Here is a 19983-nt window from a genome sequence, read left to right as displayed (position 1 = left end):
AACCAAGAGAAAGACGTATGTGCTACAAATATCAACTCATTGAAGAAAGAAATTGAAGAAGATATCAGAAGATGGAAAGACCTCCCATGTTCATGGATAAGTAGTATTAATATAGTAAAAAATGGGCATTCTACCAAAAGCAGTCTACAGATTCAATGCAATCTCCATCAAAATTCCAACACTATTCTTTACAGAACTTGAAAGGACAATTTTCAAATTCATATGAAAACACACACTGACACGCACGCATGTGTTCACACACACACATACACACACATACACACAAACATCGGGATAACTAAAAGACTCCCAAATGACAAAAGAACTTCTGGAGGAATCACCATCCCTGACCTCAAATTGTACTACATAGCTAGAGTAATAAAACAACATGATATTGTCACAAAAACAGACATACAGATTAACGGAATTGAACTGAATATCCAGACGTATGTCCACACATCTATGGATACCTGATTTTTGATAATGAAGCCCAGAAATACACACTGGAAAAAAAAAAAAGGTATCGTCAACAAATGGTATTGATCAAACAGGATAATGGCACATAGAAGAATGCAAATAGATCCACACTTATCATCCTGCACAAAACTTGACTACAAATTCATCAAAGGCATCAATATAAGGCCATACACACTGAATCGGACTGAAGAAAAAGCGGGAAATAATTTTGAACCAGTGCGCACAGGAAAAGACGTAACAGAACTCTGATAGCACAGGCACTAAAAAAAAGACAATAACCGGGACTTCATGAAACTGTAAAACTTCTGTAAGGCAAAGGATATCATCATTTGGATAAAGTAGCCTACAGAATAGAAAAAGATTTTTACCAATTGCACATCTGACAGAGGGCTAATATCTAAAATATATAAAGATCTCAGAAAACTGGACATCAAGAAAAAAATAACCCAATTAAATATGGGGTGCCTACATAAACAGAATTCTCAAAAGTTGAAACTAAAATGGCTGAGAAGCACTTAAAGATATGTTCAAAAATCCTTAGTCATTAGGGAAATGCAAATCAAAACTGCTTTGAGATTTCATATTACACAAACCAGAACGACCATTATCAATGGAACAAATGACAGCTCATACTGCAAAGATGTAGATTAATGGGAACACTCACCCATTGCTGGTGGGAGTGCAAATTTGCACAGCCATTATGGAAATCAGTGTGGCAGTTTCTCAAAAACATAAGAATGGAGCTAACTCAAGATTCATTACACTCTACCATACACTTCAAAGACACTTCATTCTACTACAGGGACACTTACTCTACAGCGTTCATTGTTGCCAGAAATTGTAATCAATCTAGGTGTTAACAGAAAAATGGATAAAGGAAATATGGTACATTCATACAATGGAGTGTTACACAGTCATTTAAAAAAAAGAAATTTGCATGTAAATGGAACTAGAAAAAAAATCATCCTGAGTGACGTAACTCAGAAAGAGAAAAATGGGGTATATCCTCTTAATTGTGGATATGAGCTGTTAAGTTCTCCATAAGTAGGCTACAATACATGGAATGACAGAGATTAGGTAAGGGACTAGGAGGGAGGAATAGATTTTCCCAGGAAGGGAAAATAGAATAGTTATGGATGTATGTGTAGGGGGTGGTAAGCATATTAGAATATGAGGATCAAACTAGGGGGTAAAGGAGGGAAAGGAGGTAATACAGAAAGGACAACTAATACTAAGGGCTATCTGAGGGTCATACGGAAACCTAAAACAGTAGAAATTACACATACACACACACACACACACAAACACACACACAAATATAATTTCATATATAGGGACCTAAATGAAACTGCCAAGTAACAGGGTAGAGAGAGCCCAAACTGGACATATCTCTTCATTTAACGAAGCTTCCAGTACTGGGAATAGATTACACCTAATCAAGTTCTTGTCTAAAGGGGTCCCATGAGAACCCCCAAACAACTCAAATGGCTCCCCACAAACTGACAGTAAGGCTCTATTGCTGAAGACAAAAACTACACAACAACTCACGGAACAAAAAGAAGTCAAGTTGGTACCAGTTTACCAAAGGAGAAAAGTAAACACCAACCCAGCAACAAAACCTTCTATCTAAAAGAAAGAGTGATCTATGAGACAGGTTGGTGCAATAGTGGCACAAAGCGTGTTGTAGTAACCAATCAATATCTGATTTGAGTTAAGGCCCACTCCATGAGATGGAACCCAGACCCAGCACTGCCAAGAACCTGTGATTATATAGACCACGGTCCCAGGAAGAAACCATTACTACTATTCTGCTAAACGAATGCAGTGATATAAAATGATTCCTAAAGACATTATGCTATACCCACAGATCAGTGTCTTCATCAATCATCAGAGAATCTTCCTCCTATAGCAGATGGGGATACAGAGACCCACACTCAGACAACACCAGAGTGAGAGACCTTGGAACACAAGGTCCTAAAGGAGATGCCTTCATCAAATCCCTCCCCTCAGCGCTCAGCAAATCCTGTGCAATAGGAAGCAGAAAGAGCATAGGAGCTGGGGCTTGGGGGATGGAGGTTTGGGAGGTGGAGAACAACAAAAGGATCCAACAGGGTTGGACCACACTTGAACTCACAGCAACTGTGACAACGTGCTCAGGGCCTGCCTGGGTCTACTCCAGATGGGGCCCTGGAGCTGAAAGGAAATGTGATTCCATGCACCCCTCCCTAATCCGGAAGGTAACCACTTGAAAAAGTATTTTCCGAAACAGGCTCACTGGAGAAGCTCACCACTCTTAAGGGTAGGCCCCCTGCCCAGCAGTAGATGTCCAATGAACAAACTGAACTCAAAGGTGTTTTTGGAGGTTCTTTGTTTCATAATGTTAAATCAGGGTGGGTTTTGTTTGCTTGCTTTTTTAGTATTTTTTTTCCTACTTTACAGGCCCTTTGCATATATAATATGGTTACAAGTTTTGGGTTTTTATTAGATTCTTGAGTATGTGAATGTGTGTGTCTCTGCATCCATAGGCATTTTTGGTGCTTTTTCCTTTGCTTCTTTTTCTTTTTCAGTTGTTCTGCCGTTACAATTTGTTTGGCTTTGATTTGCCTTTTAATATTGCATAGATGCTTGCTTGCTTTCTAAAGAGAGATAGAGCATAGATCAGAATAGGAGGGGATGTGGGGAAAACTGAGAGGAATAGAGGAAGGCGAAACCATAATATATGAAAAAATTTATTTTCATTAAAAGAAAAAAGTTGCATATACTCAGTATAAAAAAAAAAAAGGAGTAGGAGACAGGGGAAGGTCAGGCCACATGGGTCACCATAGTTCCAGAAAAGGTGGGATGCTTCCTTAAGCAATCATTCATGTAAGCTTGTCAGAGTGTTATGCACTCTGCAGACAGCTTCTTCCTGTATGTAAATCTGTCTCCTTAGTGCACTCCCCAGGGAGCAGTAGAGCTCACCCAGCCTGCTTTGTCTACCTAATGAGCAGATGTGCACTTTGCTTTGGATGACAAAGTGTAAGCAGGGGTGAGCTCAGCACCTGGAGTCCAGGAAGCAAAGCATGACAAAGGACCTCTGTAGCACTCAAGGATGCAATCACAGCATCTGGAAGCCGAGGCAGGAACATGGCCTCTTACTGATGCTTAGGGTAGGATACAGAGTGTGGTCTATGTCGGCCTAGACTGAAACAGGCACGATCCTGTCACAAGCAAACAAGTACAAAATAACTCAACAAGCAATTATCCGTAGGAGGAGAAATGAGTACAGTCTGAAATTGCACCAGCGTTGTGAAGTGCTCTGACCTTTCGGAGGGACTTTTTTTTCTACAATTTTCTAAGTATCTGGGTCAAGAAACAAGCCTTGGGGAATACTTTTTCTTTTGAAAGGTTTCCTAAGTTGCTCCATACAAAAGGTCTCTGTAAAATTCTCTGTGGTAGACTGGATTGATGTTATGTACTCTTTTCCCTCCCCCATCACATGCTTGCTAGGCAGTGCCTGCTGTCTACACTAGTATAGGTGTCTGCACACAGTGCCTGCTGTCTACACTACTACAGGTGCGGGCACACGGTGCCTGCTGTCTACACTAGTACAGGGTATTTGTTTCTGTGGCTGTGATAAAATATTCTAACACAAAACTGAAGGGAGAAAAAGTTTGCTTTGGCTCACAGTTCTAGGTGACAGTCCATTTCCAGGAAGTCACAGTGGCAGGAGGCAGATGGCCATCTTGCATCCATAGTCCCGGAGCAGAAAGTACTGTATGGATGCGTTCCTCTTTTTCATTCAGTCCAGAGCCCACCCCTTAAAATCGTGCTGCCCACATACAGAGTGTGTCTTCCCAGAAACTTAATTAAATGGGGCACAGGTCAACCTAATCCCACACTGGGACTTCCTTCCCAGACAATTGTAGATTTTGCTAAACTGACAACCAACATTAACCAGCGCACAAAAGGGTACTTCCTCATCCCCACCTGATCAGTCATGTGATGTCTGACCTGCAGCTTAGACTGTGACACAGAACCCTATGATATCTGGTGAGACTCGGGGTGGCTGCTGTTCCTTCTTCAGTTTGAGGACAAAGAGAAAGGACATGGGGAACAGACCTGGGACTCAGCACTGCCAAACTCAGCAGACAGCAGCCAAACCGCAGTCGACCTGCAGGCTGGTCAGCGTGACATAAATACTTGTGAGTCTAAAGCCACTGAGGTTTGGAAGCTGTGGTAAAGGATTTGTAGAGCCCAAAGTCCAATATGACTTCAGAAACACCCTGACCCACATATGGACTTTCATCAGAAAGACCAAAACTCAGGAGAACATAACTGTGTTTATAGGGAGGTCTAGCCAGTCCTGGGATATCAGAACCCACCAAGAGAAGTAGCCACATGGCATCAGCAGTCAAGGATGGTCCTTTTCTTCCAGTTGTTTTATCCCATATCCAATTTGCATGGATATAGAATATTCACTAAGAAGACATCTGCTGATACCCTGTATAGCCTGAGATATTCATTTGAAGACTTTTATATTCCTTGATGTTAGGAGCTGAATAGAATCACCCCCCAAAACCACAGATTGAACTCAGAATCTCCAGTTCCTCATCCTGGGGCTTTTTTTGGAAAGTGGGCCACTGAAGATGCAATTCGTTAAGATGAGGTCATAATCAGTGTGTGGAGTCCTAATCAATACAGTGGCTTTCTTATAAATGACCATGCATTAATACACATGGAGAGAATGCTAGGTCAAGAAAGAGGCAGAGCTTAGAGTATGTGGCTATGAGCCAAGGACTAGCAAGGACCACCAGCAAGTTACCCGAAGTAGAAGAGGCAAAGAGGGATCCCTCTGCAGAAGAAATGTATCTTTGCTGATAAGCAGATTGGAAGACATCTGCCTTTGGAACTGTGAGAAAACATGTTTCTATGTTTTTTAGATACTTTATTTTATGTGTACTGAGTGTTTTGCCTGCATGTGTACAACATTCTTTCCCGGTGTCCTCAGAGGCCAGAAGAGAGTGTCAGATCTTCTAGAACTGGAATTATAGTTTTGAGCCTCCATAGAGTATTGGGACTTAAACCCGGGTTCTCTGCAAGAACAACAAGTGGTTAAACACTGCGTCCCAATTTCTGCCATTTTAAGCCACCGTATTTATAGTATTTATAGTACATTGCCATGACAAGCCTAACATGAAAATATACTGTTCTTAAATCACTTTTCTATATTACAGTGTTCCTATTGGAAAAACTTTACTTTCCACCAGGACTAGTGTGCCACAGCCTCTCATCATTTAAAGGACATATATGAGAATGCCATGCAGGGACCTGCCAAAGACTATGTTGAATAACAGTAGATATTCATCCAGTCAATACCAGTTACCAGTAGATAACTGCATAAGAAATGACCTGATAATCAATAAAATATTTTAACATAAAACAGAATTGACTGTATTCTTAGAATACGTGTGTATTATGTATACACACACATCATACTTCAGCAATTCTCAGGGAAGAAAAATCACACTGCTTAGGTTTCTCAGGGCACTCTTGCTCGACCTGTGTCCTTTTCTACTTCACTCCTCTGTATTCTTTACAACCCAACTTTGAATCCTGAAAAGGCATGGGATGTGCCTATCCTGTACAGGATAAGATAGGTCTGCACAGTCGGGTGGTTTGACTGATAATGGTCCCCTTAGGTTCAAATATTTGAAAGCTTGGTCCCACTTGGTGGAACTGTTTGGGAAGGATAAGGGGTTGGGTCTCATTGGAGGAGCTGGGTCACTGGAGGTCGCTGGAGGAGCAGTTCCCAGTTAGCTCTCTCTGCCTCCTGCCTGTGGATCAGGTTGCAAGCTCTCAGCTACTGCTACCATGCTACCCACCGTCATGACAGTGAACTCGAACCCTCTGGAACAATAAGCCTCAGGAAACTTTTTGATAATCTGCCTTGGTCATGGTATCTCTTCAAAACAATAGAAAAGTGAGACATACAGGAACATGCATCACAGCTCCTAGCTGAAATAGGACACAGGATTTAAAAAAATACTTTAATAACTGAAATGTGAATGGGGGTAGGTTTGCACACGTGAGGCAGGTACCTGAGGACACCATAAAAGGCTGTCGGATAACCTGGAACTGGAGTTACAGTTAGGGGTGAGCAGCCTGACATGGCTGCTGGGAACCCAACTTAGGTCCCTGAGTCATCTCTCCAGGCCCAAATTGATTCTGACTTACTGTTAAATAACGAAAGCAACCTTAGGTAACAGAACAGTAGTTCTTGTCTTTATTCAGATCTCTACTTTAAAAAAAATCATATCCCATATCACTAGAAAAATCTGACCTTAAAATCCTATTTTTGATGACAACAATAAAAACCATGTCTTGGGCACTAAGAGATATAACTTATAGGACATATAAAATAGAAACCATAATGATAAAGACATTCTAACTTTTATTCTCAAAGCTGATGGGGTGTGTGAATCCCATTTTAGAACCACTGGTCTAGACTTTAAAAGCAGTTATAGAAATCTTTTCCTGGGATTTTTGTCCTTTCCAGGAAATATAAGGTCTATAAACTTCTAATAAATCTGCAAACCTTAAATACATCCTCTGACAGGTTCATGAAAATACACCAAACAAGTACTATTTTATGGATGATAACAAGCAGAGTTAATCAGAACATTACTGAACTCCTACTCCACGTGTACTACCAACCGTGGCATCCTCTGAAACAGAACACTTTGGGTTTTAGATTTTTGGAAGGAAAATATAGAATTAGATTTTCAAGCTAATACTCTATGATTAAGAGACTCAAAATATATACTAATCTAATCTTAAAATACAGGAATACAAGAAGCATATACAAAGGAGATGAATGAACCCAAAACTTATCAATCATTCTTAAGGAGGTCAGTCACACAGCAATAGCCTATGTTCTTGTGCACCATAAACATGTGGGCAATGCTGTGTTGAAAAGGCCACAGAGCAATAAAAGACGCAGTCCCTGTGATTTTACGGTAGGGACAACTAGGCAATATGGCACGCCAGCATTTAGTTCCCTTAGAACGGGTGGCTTCGACAGTGCTTGTCAAATATTAGCCAGATGCGGACGGCTGGAAAAGTGTGTAAGAAAGTTTCAGCTAGGAAAGGGAAGAGAAGGCTTGCAGGCAGGAATCCCTCTCCTATATGAGGGACTGCAGACGAATGTGGGTGGGAGCGGCCAGCAGCTCTGAAGCTGTGAAACTCCAAACCCGGGCAAGTGTGGCACCTTATCACCTCTTCAGTAGTCACCGAGCTAAGTTCTGAAGAAGTCACCCCCCACTAACACCACATACATCTTTTCACTTGTTCTATTTTTCAAGAGAGGTCAGGGACGAGCTCACTGGTCTATTAGAATTGGCTTTGGGGTCCATCACCAGAACAACATCAACAACACACCCACACACACCCATACACACCACAAACTTGAAACAGATCTATATACAAACCAAAAAAGTTAAATGCAAGAAAATAGCAGCAGATGATGTGTGGGTGAAGTCACCGAGGAAGTGAAATTACAGTAGGTTGGAAAGGAAGGAAAGTAAAATACGCCAAAGTGAATATACAATCTGTACAGACAAGGCAGGAACACAAAAAGAAATTCTAAGGTATACAATTTGTAATATTAGATAATCATTGTAAAATATGAACAAGCAAAATGTGGGGAAAAGAAAACAAGTCACCCATGCTCTCATCAAATGGAAAAAAAAGCTTCAACATTTTATCATGTGTTTGGCCTTTCTTCTATGTAAACATACCTTAACATCAAGTTAGGATCCCTTCTCTTGACAACTCTCCATCCCTACACATGCCTCCCAGAGAAACTGGACTCACCACTGAACACACAATCCGATACCTTTAAAGTGGCTAAATATTGTTCAAAACCATTGTTTTAATGACTATGTATACATGCACTGTCATTTTTAAGATGGTTTCACTGTTGGAATTGACTCAAATTTTCATAATAATGCTCATGACGACAGCTAAGAGAATTGCTTACTTTGCATCAGGCAAATTTCCAAGTACTTTATATAAATTATCTAATGTTCGGGATGATGTAGGAGGGCTAGATACTATTATTATCCTCATTTGACAGATGATGACTGAGAAATCAACCTGCTTAAGTTCACTCGGGTGACAGATAGCAGGGTGACCCTGTAAGTCACTTGCAGCAGCATCGCGTTCTTGCCTGTCTACTCTGTCACTTGCCTCATTACTTCCTTGGTGTATATTCAGAATCACTGGGTCTGAGGAATTGTAGGGCTAGACTGTCTTCCTCCTAATGGAGAGCAACATGTCCTCTGACTCCTTGTGATATGAAACAGTTTCTCCTTTGTCAGCATTGTTCCCTGACTTTCATAACCTGGCTACAACAAACTCTATCTTTTTGATGCACTCGAGCCAATGGTTGTTCACGTCTTAGCTGTTTTAAGTTCCTAGTTTGTGAATTTTCCATTTCTCTTCCTAACTAGATTTTTTTTTAAGTTAAGGACTATTAAATGGAACATACTTTGGAATGCGACTCAAACCATCAAAGAATACTGCTAGGTCGCTATTTCAGTGGGGCTTAATAGATGGGGAAATCATCCCAGCTCAGCTGTAAATATCCAAGAACACAGAGCTAAGCAGGTCCCTCCCAACTGATAGAGCAATGGTCTAAACTGTGATTTCCACCATGCAGTAGAGGCTACATAATACTCTATAAGAGTGGTCCCTGGTGCCTGGAGCCCTCTCAGTTCCTTCTATCAACACATTTGGGAAAAGAAATCTATAATCCTGATGTTTGCAAGGTGACGTCAGCATGACAGAGGGAAAGGGACCTGGAGAGGACAGAACTTGGAGAAGTCTCCTGAATTCGTCCTGAACAGCAAGACACGGGAATTTGTTTGCAATAATAATCGACCAGCCAGAAATTTCACACAAATAGGGCTAACCTCTGTGAAAGACTGTTGTTAACAGGTCATGAAAGCCAACACTCCATACAAGGTACTTTGTAATAAACTGAGTGCCTGGCACATCCTCCGGGTTAGAATTTAAAATGTCTTACTCACACAATAAGTAATTTTTCAGGATGGGCTTTTTTTCTGGATTGCTCATGTCATCTACTGAGGGCAAAGTTGAATGCTTTCAACTTCTAACGGGTGCTTTTCTTCTTGTGAAGCCCCCAATTCACCCTCTTTAAGTACCAATCACAGAGAAAAGTCTAGTATTGGAGGCACACAAGAGACTCGCCCAAATAAGAATCCTTATGAATACAAAGATTACTTTAAAAGAGCATTGACACAATATCTGGTGAAGTTATTACATTAATCCAGGATTGCTAGAAATGATAATGACATGTATTCGATGGAGTTCAGATGTGTTGGGAAGACAAAGGGATGGACGGTTAATACTTTAACTTTGATTTGTGTTGCTGACCAGTCCCACTTGTTAATCAAAACCAGTTCACTTTGAAAAGGACAGTTTTCCTACTTAAGGAAAATGCCTAATCTGCTAATTCTCCAGACAGAGCCCTATGATGGCCATTACAGCTCCACACGTTTAGATAATCTCAACTAAGAAAGGCCTCCGGAGTCGACACCTGAACTGTGTGGCTTGCTCACAAAAATGAAGACTGGTTGTTTTTTGTTGGTGGAGGTCATTTGTTTTGTTTTGTCACAGTTTTACTAGGTAGCTCTGGCTGTTCTGGAGCTTACTATACAGATCGGGCTGGCCTCCAACTCACGGAGATCCATCTACCTGACTCTGACTCCTGAGTGCTGGGGTTAGAGGTGTGCACCACCAGAATCAGCTAAGAGAGACTGTGTTTTCTAAGGGAACAGGACAGCAAGGAGAAGCATGCATGTACATGAAGTGACAACCATTTTTATTTTACTAAAACAACATTCCTAATTTGGAGCCAATAAATCAAATAGCATTTGTGGTACACAATGACACTGGATTTTTGTCTTACTTTTTAAAAGGTTCAGTCACCAAAGGAAGGGCGCTTATCTAAGAATGCCTGTGGGTCAAATAGCATCAAGGAGGGAGGGGCAGGAGATGAAGTTTTCAGAGCCCAAAAGAGCAAGCTAAAAGAAGCATGCATTGCAGGGACCGTGTACAAAGTCTGAAGAGGGAACTTTAGCAGTAAGGCTAGTGGAGACACAAATGGAAATAGAATGTCAGATCAGGTGGTGGGAACAGGATGAGTTAGAGAAATAGTAGAGAGAAAATGAGTAGGCTTTCTGTTCACACTTCTATATGATTAAGAAAAAACTCTCCCTGCAGGATTTTCAACCACAATCTCCCTGGCTACCCATGGACAGGAAAGCAGAGTCTGGGAATGAGAGGAAACGTTCAGTGCACACCTTGCAAGCCATTGGAAGCTATTATTTAGTCTAAAAAAAAAAAAACTGCTTCTAAAAAGAATTGAAGGTAATTAAAGGAGATGTGTCTATTTGAAAACCTTCCTCTAACTTCATGCTACATGTCAAGTTGCACTTGAATTAAGACGGTTTTTAAGCCAGAGTCCAGGTTTCCAGCTATGAAAGAGGAGGGACCATTCCTATGTGAGCCTGAGATACAAACACATCAATCATTGTATCACACAGTGGTAAATAACGACTGACCTGGTTTAACCTAGCTGTCATGACTCCACAATGGGAAGAGTCTGGCCAGTTCACTCAGGGAACTCACTCATTGAAACACGATGGCAAATTGAAGGCACTGAGAAGAATGACCGCGGTGACCGCGGTGACGTATTAGAACAAGGCTAAGTCACACAGCCTGGGGACACGGAAGTGAGACTGGCCAGCGCAATGACCGTTCAGCTAGTTCAGCTATAGAGAACATTTTCTCTGACCTAAAGCAAGCTATGAGGTGGATGTTCCAGAAGGAAGTGAGCTAAGTAGAAAGGTGTCACCAACTCCCAACAGCCACGGATGTGCAACAGTTCAAAAAGAAGTAGAACTTGACTTTACAAAAGTGGGATTTAGTTTTATAAATCTGCATGATACTGTTTCCCGTTTGTCTGTAAACACAAGCACCAATGTATCAAAATTTTAATACTTGCTCAAAACTCATCTAATGCATCCCATCTGAAATGGGTTCATCAGAAACACCCTGTGTCCAGAGGTCAACTATGCAATGCCTTCATTTATTTGGCTTCATGTTTTGTATTTATTTCTTGTTCCATTAAGGATGAGTCATCTAAAATAAAGCAATTCAATGAAATAGGAGAACTATAATTAGATAATGATCAAATTCAAGAGAAACAGGGTAAAACAGAAGCTGCACAAGGGGGACTTAGAACACTAATACTAATAACACGTTTTTTTTCACACCATTATTACAATTTGAGTTGTACATCTGACTTGAATTCCTAGTCAACAAGATGGAAATAGAGACATCTATCTGGTTCTCTCTTTGAGTAATGGAAATAGAGTCACACATAGTGGCTGTTCAGGGGAGGGATGGCTTGGCTTTGGCACCTAGGGACCAATAGAATTTCTTGCAGGGACTTTAAAGAGGAGCGGTATAGGGACGCTTCCTCTAATCCCACCTATGAAGTGATCTACCAGCAGCTTTTTTCCCCACTGTCTGCTCAGAGAATCTTTCACAGTGCACACAACGGAGGGATGTCAAGCATGCTGAACAAGGAAACCAAGGCACACAGTTTAGAAAGCTCCAGCTAGACTGTTCTAGACAAGAGGAAGACTGTAGATGGCAAGGCATTTGTTCAATTGAAACAGCTTTTAATCCATCAGTCTTATCACTTTTTTGTTATTGTTTTTTTGAGACGGAGTTTCTCTCTGTAGGCCTGGCTGTTCTAAAACTTGCTCTGTAAACCAGGTTGGCCTTGAATCTCTGCCTCCTGAGAGCTTGAATTAGAGGCATGTACCACCACCTGGCCGATCTTATTAAAATTAAATACAATATATATTCTCTTGTGTGTGCAGAATACACAAATTCATTTCATGTACCTAGTGAGAGGACAAACACAATTTTTTTCTTCAACCATACATTTCCTGTATTTGAAATTCAAGATTACACAAATTTACTTCTGTATATTTTCCCACAATCCTAACAATTTTGATTCTAGTATATGTGAATTGAGAGGATTCTGTCTAATGTAAAAGAAAATTATGGGAGAGATTAAAAAACTACACATTTAACAAAGAACAGACGGGTTTCATAAAGGCTGGCAGGAGCCTGGTATAATAGCTCACACCTTTAATCCCAGCTCTCGGAGGCAGAGGCAGAAGGATCTCTGTGAGCTTGACACCAGCCTGGTTTACAAAGAGAGTTCCAGGACAGCCAAAGCTTTTATACAGAGAAACCCTGTCTTGAAAAAACCTCAAAAACAAACAACTAAATAAAATGACAGCGGGAATAAAATACAGAAAGATAAAATGCAGAAACCTAAGCTTGGTATTGCATTACTGTGGTGCTGCACATGGGAGGCAGGGTTGCAGTTGGCTCTTGACATCATGTCGTGGAGATACAACATAAGGAAAAGTTTCTTATTTGGTTGACTAATTCCAGAGCATAAAGTTACAGCACATTGTGAAAGTGTTCAAATTCTACTTGTTAAACGAACAGAATAACTGGTGAGGTGGGGCAGGGGCAGCTAGAGAAATAGCTCAGTGGTTAAGAGCAAGGGCAGAGGACCAGAGTTTGATTCCAAACATCTACATAGTGGCTCACCCTGCTAACGCCAGTCTCAGGAGATCTGATGCCCCCTTCTGCCCTCTGCAGTTACTGCACGCACATGGTGCATAGACACATCTGCAGGTGCACAGACACCCCACACTTATAAAAATATAACAATTTTAAAAGAAGCAAAAGGTTCAGTGCAACCACCGGTTCTTTTAAAAAGTATCAGGTTGGCAAGAAAGAAAAATGCAAATGAATTGTGCAATACCCTTTGATTATAAGTAAGACTCTAAAAATGCTTTTATCTTTATTGGGAATGGGAACCTGCTTTGCTTTCATTAACTATAACCATTGGTTTGTTCACAGCTCTCTTTCCATGATTTCCCCAGTTTTCCTGCTTTTTATCTAAAAGGTTTCCTTTACCCATATTTGAAACAATCCAACTAGATTAGAGAAGAAACAGTAATATACTATGCTTCACCTTATTTACCAGCTAAGGATTCTGGGTAATATTACGGCTAGTGAGGAAGGGAGAGACACACAAAAATCAGAAGATATTCTCTGCCAGACAAATGCACAAAGGAGAGAACTAAACAAGTTAATAACAGCTCACTAAATTTCTGTGACAGGAAAGAAAGACAAATCAAAACTTTAATCATGTAAAAGTAAACAGAAGGTGATAGAGCTGTCCTTGCATCCAGTTTGATCCTTTCTGCGATTTTTTCCCCTCTTTTTCCCCTAAAATAATATTTTGAAACAGAAAAGGCACTGGATCTTCCAAATAGCTCATTTTTAAGAGGAAAATAGATAAAATGTCATTTCTAGGGCTGAGGACGTAGCTCAAACAAGATCAGCCTAACACAGTGAAAGCCTTGGGCCTTAGCCTCACAAGAAAAACAAATTGAGTCTGTATCTATATAATATATGCGAGGTCACTTTGCAACCATAGACTCTTCAGTGTTTTGTTTTCACTTTAGTTTAATGAAAACATATTAAAAATAAACCACAGTTTAACTCTAAAACAAGCCGTTACTTATTAACCAGATCACTGCTCCTTCTGGAATAACTTAAGAATATTTTTAAACATGAACTCTGCTTTCTAAATTGTTTTTGAAAGTATCATTGAAAGAGAATCGATTGCTATAATACTGGAAAATGGGCACAGAATGAATCTAAATGGAGAACAATTGCCTTCCTTGCTGCTGAGGCCAGAAATGTCAATGAAAAATACCAAGTTTGCCCATTTATAGAAAGAAGCGATTTTTTAAAATACAATTAATTGCACTAGCAACAAAACAAAACATACTATCATTTTAAATGGGCGGGATTTTATACATACATATAGTGAAATGCAAGTTTATTCATTCAACAAATAACAACAAACAGTTAAAAGGCATTCGAAGAAGAAGAATTACAGAATGGGAGAAATAAAAGAAGATTCTGTCCTCTTGGTATTAGTATTTATTTTGTTCACCAAAATCTCTAGTCCAAAATCGTGCCTATAAAATTGGGAGTTTACGATGATACATTTTTCAAAAATTCTAAACCTTGTTGTCTAGTGTAAAATGAAAATCGGCAGCCTAAGAGGAAATAATATTGCTAATAGCCCTAATGTATGGATTTTACTTATAGAACAAAAGGGGGGGAAAGACTCAATCAGTTTCTCAGAAAGGCAAAGGTCAGCTCTGATTTGGAAGTGAGGCGGCTGGAGACAAGACTGCCTCTGCTGGTTGACAAGCGCATCTTTCAGTCTCAACTCCGACACCTGTATCCATCCAACTTGCACCTCTCAAACCTCATAGCTTCCCTTCTGGCTTATCCTCTGATTAGACGCCGGCCTCTTCCATCACCTAAGTAATCTGACTCCTAGAAGGATTTTCCTAAAACTGGCACCTAAAATAAAGTTTTTGCACCACTGATTTCATATACCACTCGGCCAGTGGTAAAACACACAAACAGCCACAACCACTCCAAAATACCTCTAAAACAACATCTACATTTTAGCTAAAGAGATAGCTGATCCATGCTCTTTTAAAATGCAATGACATAGTCTACTTGAGCTAGTGAAAAAGGCAATGGTCTCCTCCCTGAAGAAGCCCCGCGCCAACCTGTCCTTCCAAGCACTCCCACCCCCACCGAGGGGTCCCCCGGAATGTTGGCGGGAAGGGTCCAGCGCCCCTACGCCCCAGCTGGGCCTCGAACGTTCCAGCAGAGGGTTTCAGGTCCCCTGGGGGCTGCGCCCAACGCCATTAGCACACCTCGGAGCGCTAGCAGCCCAGGAGGAAGGCAAGTTTGGCGTCTGCTGACCGCGGCTCCCGGTTCTCCCGGGCCGCAGCATCAGCAGCGGGTGGCCTTCAAGGCCGGGCCCCGCCTCGGCCACCTACCTACTGGGCGGGGGCGCGGGCTCCGCGGGTCGGGGCGAAGTGATTCGGGCGCACGCATTTCTGGGAGCGGTGGCCTCTGCCGCTGGGCGCGGGGGAGCGCATCCTCCGGGGTGGGAGGAGGAAGGGGACAGGGAGTGGGGGTAGGATCGGACGCCGAAGAGGAGCGAAGCGAGGCGGCAAGAACGGCGGGGTGCGCTCCTGCGGGGTCCCCAAGTCCAGATCTGCCCCGAGCAGCCGCCACCGGGATGCTCGAGGCCTCGCCCAGGTGCCTGCTGCGGCGCCCACAGTCAGGGCACCGGCCGCGCTCCAGGCGGAAGGCGGGGAGCTGCGGTGGCGCGACGCCCGCCCGGTGCCCGCCTCTAGCTCCGCCCGACCTGGGGCGCGCGCTGCGCTCGTCCGCTGCGGCGGGGGCCCGAGAGCTCGGCGGCCCGGCTTAGCGGTTCGGGAGGCAGCCGCGGCATCTTGCCTGCCCGGTGCGACCTCGGAGCCGCAGGCTGAAGAGCCCGGGGGTGGCGCGAGTCCCCCAACACCCGGCCCAGCGGCTCCGCCCCGGAGAGCTGCGCGCGCGGCCTCGGCAGGCCTCGGCCCTTTGTGACGCTGCCCCGGGCGACTGTCAGGCCATCTGTATACCGGGAACCGTCCGCTTACCTGGCCCTTAATGGCATGCCTTCTAACTGGCTACGGTTTGGATCTTGGAGGGAAATGAAGCTTAGGGGCACAGCTGGTGTTGGGGCGCCTGCTAAAATGTTAAGGTCCCTTTACTTTCCCTTCCAGGTCCAGGACCACAGGCCACCATAAATTCAACCTTCTGTCTTTTCCGGCCTTGACTTTGGCAACGGGGCCCACCATCTCCTTCCTCTCCCGTCCCCTGTTCAACATCCAGTAAGCTGCCAAATTGCAATCATTATAGCCAAAGCAATGAAGCAATTGGGCGGTCCAGTCGACTCTTGGCTGGAGACTGGAGAGAAGATCGGTGGGAAGGTTTTTGCATCAACCCCGGGCCCTGTGCCTGAGAGTTCCCCCTGGTATTGGATGCTGCTCCCTTTACAGTCCCGTGACGACCACTGCAAGATGACTCGGAGGATCCGGCTGCGAAGATCACTCTTAAATACATCAAGGAATATATATTTATATATAATCAGTAGCCTGCAGCTGGTCTGATAAGATCGGTGTGTCCGAAGCCACCCACACATACAGCACCCAGGGCCTCCCCTGGTTGCCGCTGCTGTTTGGTGCTACCAGTCTGGAGGGCAGAGCAAAGTACTGAAGAGTAGTGACTTTGGGATTTCAGCTGCAGGTGATGTTTTTATAGTCCTGTAAATATGGAATCATCTCCTGGTTTGCACTGACAGTCAGTAGATGTCGGGTTTACATCTTTATGATCTGAGGAGGAGAGACTGCTCCTTTTTCTTTAGACATCTTTTTGTTAAATGACTTAGCCTTTAGCAAGGGGGAAAAATTGTTCCTAAAATATAAAAAGATGATTCTATTTGGATCAAAAGAAAAACATGTCTTGGGGTCTCTACAAGTTTAGTGGTGGTCTCACAGTTCTTTGATAACATGCTTTTATAATTTTGAAGTCTAAGCTTAGTTTTAAAAAGTTTGAGAACACACACACACACTGACATAGTCCTGTAATCCCAGTTCTTGGAGTGGGGGGGGGAATGAGTTAGGAAGATTAAAAAAAATTTAAGGTCAACTTAAACTACTAGCCTAGGCTATATTTCTGTTCCAAAGAGTAAAATAAAAATTTAAAAAGAAAGGAAAAACAGCATGTCAAGTCCAAGTTGTGATAAGACAGCTGGAGGGGGAGTTAGCATCTTGGAGGTCAGATGGAGCAGTGCAGTGGCTGAACTTGTTGTCCTGTGTAGGAAGGGAGGCCCGTGGCTCAGCCCTGTTCTGAGACTGGTTGATCTAAAAACCCATGCAAGTGAGAGATATAATAGTCCTTCTATTCTGGCCCAATTCAGAATGACCTGATTGCAGGATGCAGACATACAGAGGGATGCTATGAGAGATGATGTGGAATCACTTGGGACAACTGCTTTGCAGTTTGCTTAACAAAGTGTCTAAACCTTGAGTGCAGTTTCTGCAGAAAATGGTCACTGAGCCACAGTTACTGCCCCACTGTTTTAACCCCAACTAGCCCCCCTTTATGTCTATGAACCCTAGGTACTGTTGAGGGATAAAATAAGCCTTAATTTTTTTTTCTCTTTGGCAAAAGTATAACTGAGAACGTGTTTGAAGTGGCGGCTATTGCTGAAGAAGTGTTCCTCAGCCTTTCAAAGGCACGGCAAATAATGTCACTATCTTCATTAGCTCCCTGGGATTACATGATGGATCGCATGATTATCATAGCTTGTCACTACAGTGAACGCCTGAATAGAATAAGGAGTTGAGCTTCCATGGTTGGGGAGGAGGGTGTGCTTTTAATTTAAAGATCCTTCACTCACTCTATTTCATTACCAAGTATTAAGTGATTCATCTGAGTCTTGTCTTCACAAAGAAATCAAAATTAACATCCTCTTCATCCGTGTTAGCCAGTGTGGTACCCAGCAGCCCCTGTGGTCATTTAAATGTAATAGAATACAGTTAAGTTAGGATTATCCAGACTATTAATCATACTTTAAGCTCTAAGGAGCCAGCTAAAGCTCGTGGCTGCCTTTTGGACAACACAGGCCATAGCATTTCCTTATTATAGGAAATTCTTCTGGAATCCTTGTCAAATGCCAGTGGGTAGATAAGAGTTTCACAAAAGAATTGGGGTAATCTGAGTACACCTAGGTCAAACACCATTAGAATATACACTTAAGGCTGTGATAATTCTGAAGAGTTCACGGTTTGCCTTTGGACTACAGCTCCAACATGGGCTGGCCTTGGATAAATGACTCTCTGATGCTTTTGTCTTCAAAAGGGGGATGGTCGCATCACCAGCTTCATAGGGTATATATAGATATAGTTCATGAAGGGTAGGTAGAATGTGTAATCACTAGAAGTTAGATATTTCTGTAGCAGCATTGTTAGTGTCATAAAGGTTTTCTTTCCAAAAATTATATCTCTGAACTGGACACTGTGACCCATTTCTATAATCCCAGAATTTAAAGAGGTAGAAATGGGGGGGGATTCTCAGCTCCAGGCCAGCCTGTACTACATAGTAAAATCCTATCTCCAATAAATAAAGTTAATTAATTAGTAAAATTTAATTTATGAATTAAAATAAAATGGTCTCTGTAGCACCTCTCGTTTTACCTGACTAGTGGGAAGTACTTGGTTAGTGGGGAACAGTTTAGACACTTTAGGGGATGAGGGCTTGGGATAAATATGAGGACAGCCTCTTCTTTCTCTAATAAAGGGAAGCAGCGACAGTGAAGCAATTTAAATACACTTGTCATGTCCTTTTCTGAGACAAATAATCTCTATATATCGATACGCTTATGTAAATAGTTGGGGAGCTCTTTGAGCCTAAAAGGAGAAGAGAGAAGTGAGTCACTTTGCTTGCACTGCCCTACACACACACACACACACACACACACACACACACACACGAATAAAGATTGAATTCTACTCGCTGAAATATTGACACAGATGTATATTTCTATGCAAAGGTGTTTGAGTTGAAATTTGTGCACTGGATGAAAAGTTGAGTCAACTGCCACCTAGAAAGTTCCCTCTTGGAGTGATAGCATTTAGAACTCCCCTCCTATATCTAGCTCAGAGGGAAATGCATGCTCATGGAACAGGTGGTAGGTGACACAGGTGACTTACTGTGGACATCTGTAGGTGGCCCTCCACATCTCAAGAATTTAAAGATCACAATTAACAGGGTTGAAGGCAGTGGCTCATTTTCACAAGCTGGGACCATTGGTCTAATCAACAGACTCTATTGGGTCATGAAGATACCATCTTGATTTTGAGATAATATGAAAGAAGTCAGATGTGGCACCATATACCTGTAATCCCAGCACTGGGGAACCTGAGGCATTAAGGTGTCAAGGGTTCGTATGCTTGTTTTTATGGTTACAGCATGCTCAATTTTATAAGAAACCACCAAACTCTTCTCCAGGGTGCTGTATCATTTTATAGTCTTATCTATAAGTATACATTATGAAAGATAGATGTGAATCTATTGAATAAATGTATTAAAGTAAGTGATACATTTTTTTGCAATGTTGTAATTTCTTGGTTACTTCAACCGCCACCTCAAGTTATGTTGGGGAATATATCAAGGTGTGTTACTTCTGTTTGTGCTGCATTTGTTTAACTCTGTTAGGCCATGATTCTAAAACATCTGATGGTCTAATAAAGAGCTGAATGACCAATCGCAAGGCAATGATAGGTGGGGCTGGCAGATGAAGTATAAATAGAAGGAGAAACAAGGAAGAGGAGCAAGGACAACAAGGAGAGGAGAACACTAGGGGCCAGTCACTCAGCCACACAGCCAGCCATGGAGTAAGAAGGAAAGTAAAAT

The 19983-nt window shown here is 42.2% G+C and overlaps 1 protein-coding gene across 2 annotated transcripts in view; it reads right to left on the bottom strand.

Moving 5' to 3' along the window:
• Positions 1-16081, bottom strand: part of Ncoa7 (nuclear receptor coactivator 7) — a 140115-nt gene extending 124034 nt beyond the window's left edge. Inside the window, exon 1 of one of the 2 annotated variants that reach the window (XM_050138082.1) lies at positions 15516-16081. The gene's annotated coding sequence lies outside the window, so the exon portion shown is untranslated. The remainder of the gene's footprint in view (positions 1-15515) is intronic. The other variant, XM_050138081.1, reaches the window with a different exon arrangement.
• Positions 16082-19983: the final 3902 nt, after the last annotated feature.

The sequence above is a fragment of the Alexandromys fortis genome, unplaced genomic scaffold, assembly GCF_014885135.2.
Source record: "Alexandromys fortis isolate MF-2015 unplaced genomic scaffold, M_Fortis_MF-2015_v1.1 scaffold_14, whole genome shotgun sequence".
In the NCBI taxonomy this organism is placed as follows: domain Eukaryota; kingdom Metazoa; phylum Chordata; class Mammalia; order Rodentia; family Cricetidae; genus Alexandromys; species Alexandromys fortis.
This window is presented reverse-complemented; position numbering and strand designations above follow the sequence as displayed.